Here is a 3,377-nt window from a genome sequence, read left to right as displayed (position 1 = left end):
TTACAAAACAGAAACAGACTCATAGACTTAGAAAACAAACTTATGGTTACCAAAGGGAAACGGTGAGTGGGAGGAATAAATTAGGAGTTTGGGATTAACATAGACACACTACTATATATAAAATAGATAATCAACAAGAATCTACTGCATAGCACAGGGAACTTTACTCAAAATTCCATAATAACCTATATGGGAAAGGAATTTGAAAAAGAATGGATATATGTATACATATAACTGAACCAATTTGCTGTACACCTGAACATAACACAACATTATAAAACAATTATATTCCAGCATAAAATAAAAATTAAATTTAAAAAGTCCCAACACTCTAAATAAAATGAAATAAAAATTGGATGTGTAAAATTTGAGTTTGGTACTGGTAGGCTTTTGAGCTTACAGTCCAAGCCTGCTGTGAATAAGTAAATATAGGGGCCATCTTTAGCTTATTTACATAACAGTTGTGACAATCCTTTTTCTGATATAGACTTTATTTCCTGGTCGATATCAATGGCACACCTCTTCAGGGGAATTCTTCCAGCATCTGGCCACACACACTAGTGTAATGTGGCCAGAAAAACAGCAAACCCTCTAAGTTTTACACTTGATCATGAGTTTTTTCCATTATATCAGATAAGGGATTATACTTAAACTCTAAGTTCATAAATCTTCCAAACAATAACTCAAAGGGAGAAATATCATGCCTGCCAGAGGAAGTTGACCTTATTTTTAATAAAACCAAAGGTGAAGCTCTGGGCCATTGTAAGCTGATGGCTTGATATTATTTAGTCAAAGAATTCTTTATAGTTCATTTGTTCTTCTCGTCCAGAAGACTGAGTATGATAAAGAGTATAGCAAATTATTGGTTTAGTGTTTACAGAGCTCCTACATAACCATAGAAATGAAATGACTTTCCCTATCAGACTCCAGATATTCAGAAATTCCAAAGGTTGGGATGTTATAATTCAGTAAGTCCTTGAAACACTGAGCATCTGCTTTAGCTGCTAGGACCACTTCTGGCAATCCAGACATCATACACAACATTACTGATCAATCTCTTCTACCTTCTGAAGGTGAAAGCTCTATGCTATCAACGGAATGTGTTCTCCCAAAATTCCTATGTTGAAACCTAATCACCAATGTGATGGTATTTGGAAGAGGGTCTTTAGGAGATAAATAGGGCATGAGGGTGGAGACATCATGAATGAAATTAGTGTCCTTATAAAAGAGACCCCATAGAGCTCTCTTGCCCCTTATGCCACGTGAGGACACAGCAAGAGGAAAGCCGTTTATGAAAAAAGAAGTGGACCATCACCTGACGTTGAATCTGCCAGCACCTTGATCTTGGACTTCTCAGACTCCAGACCCATGAGAAATAAGTTTATGTTGTTTATAAGCCACCCAGTCTGTGCAGTATTCTGTTATAGCAGCCCAAATGGATTAGGACACTCTATAAAGTCTATTTGCCACCAGATCCCAGGTAACAATGTCCTCAGTAGACTTCTTTGCCTTACCTTAAGTGTTTCCTGTAAATAATTTTTCTGGCAAGCAGCACACCTTTGTATTATTTCTTGAATTATTTGACCCTTATTCCAAATGTGGTACGATTCCAAGGTTTTCAGTATACTCCTTTTGTTTGAATAAGGTTGCTGGTGTCACGAAAAAGCCATCCAAGCATATAATAAGTGAGATACACAAATTCTCCTATAGTGTAATTCCCATATTCCTATGATGTTCTTCATAGCTCTCCTTGGTTTCCAATTTTCTAAATCTTGTGGAGTTGTGTATTTCTGAAATTGTAAATAAGAGTTCTTGGATAGAAGTAATGGGGCTTCAATTTCCCCAGTCAAGACTTACGTAGCCCTTTCTGTGGCTTGGTGTGCAAATTAATTTCCTTTAGATATGTCATCTTGTTGTCTGTTATGAGTTCTACAATGAATTTCAGAAATCTGTTGGAGAAGCGGGGGTGACTAATAAATCAGCAATTACGTTTCTAGTGTGATATTTCAGTTACTACTGCTATGAGAAAGTTCCCTCTATTCCTCCACATTTGTTCCATAGCATGACAGATACCAAATGCATATTTACTATCAGTATAGATATTCACCTTAAGATTGGTGGCTAATTTAAAAGTTTGTATAAGAGCTAGGAGTTCCGGTGAAAGTTCACAGCGCAGCGGCGGGTCTGGCTGGCGGCGGCGGCGGGCGGGAGGCGAGTGCCCCGTGTGCGTTTGTGGAGACAGAGGCGCGCTCGACTCTCGAGGCCTCCGTCACGCGCTCAGCTCCCTGCCCTAGGCGAGGAGGGCGGCTTGTGGGGTTGAGTGGCCCGAGCTGAGGGTGCGGAGAGCTCAGGGCGGCGACGGCAACGGCGTTGATATCGGTGGTAACAACTGCCTCAGCAAGCCGGGAAGATGAAAGGGCGGATCGAGCTGGGAGATGTGACACCACACAATATTAAACAGTTGAAGAGATTAAACCAGGTCATCTTTCCAGTCAGCTACAATGACAAGTTCTATAAGGATGTGCTGGAGGTTGGCGAGCTAGCAAAATTTGCCTATTTCAATGATATTGCAGCAGGAGCAGTATGTTGTGGGGTGAATCATTCACAGAATCAGAAGAGACTTTACATCATGACACTAGGGTGTCTGGCACCATACCGAAGGCTAGGAATAGGAACTAAAATGTTAAATCATGTCTTAAACATCTGTGAAAAAGTTGGCACTTTTGACAACATCTATCTGCATGTCCAGATCAGCAATGAGTCTGCAATTGACTTCTACAGAAAGTTTGGCTTTGAGATTATTGAGACAAATAAGAATTACTATAAGAGGATAGAGCCCGCAGATGCAGAAAAACCTCAAAGTCCCTTCTGGCCAGAACACACATGTGCAAAAGACAGACAACTGAACAAATTACAGATGAACTTTCTTGCACTTGCTTGAAGCCAAATAAAAGAGATGCCCATTGATTCCCCACCCCCCTCTTTCTTTTAAAGCTTTCCCCCTTCCTTGTTCTTGTTTTTCCTCCTTTCAAAACTTCCCTCCCTTTCCTCTAAAGGTTTTAAACTTTTAAGGACATATTAATCATGTTTGGATTGTTTTAGTTTTCTTATTTGACTGTAGGAAGGAGAAGGTATAAATAGATCTGTCTAGTTTCACAGATAAAATATATGGTCCCAAAAACTTGTGTCAATTTCATTTTTTTTTAATGTCCTGCTTTCACATTGAAGGGCAGAGCCTACAAAATACTGTATAATTCAAAGGAAAAAAAGAAGCAGCAGCAATATCTTGTTCTCTAACTCATAGACAAGTTTAGTGTGTTTGTGGTACTTTGGGTTTTTCAAGATTTTGTGGGATACCAATCCCTATACATTGCCTT

The 3,377-nt window shown here is 39.4% G+C and overlaps 1 pseudogene; it reads left to right on the top strand.

Moving 5' to 3' along the window:
• Window positions 1-2,410: 2,410 nt before the first annotated feature.
• Window positions 2,411-2,906, top strand: LOC118889170 (annotated as a pseudogene).
• The last annotated feature ends 471 nt before the right edge of the window (window positions 2,907-3,377 follow it).

The sequence above is a fragment of the Balaenoptera musculus genome, chromosome X, assembly GCF_009873245.2.
Source record: "Balaenoptera musculus isolate JJ_BM4_2016_0621 chromosome X, mBalMus1.pri.v3, whole genome shotgun sequence".
NCBI classification, from domain to species: domain Eukaryota; kingdom Metazoa; phylum Chordata; class Mammalia; order Artiodactyla; family Balaenopteridae; genus Balaenoptera; species Balaenoptera musculus.
The sequence above is the reverse complement of the archived record's forward strand: the minus strand, read 5'-3'. Positions and strand labels throughout refer to the sequence as shown.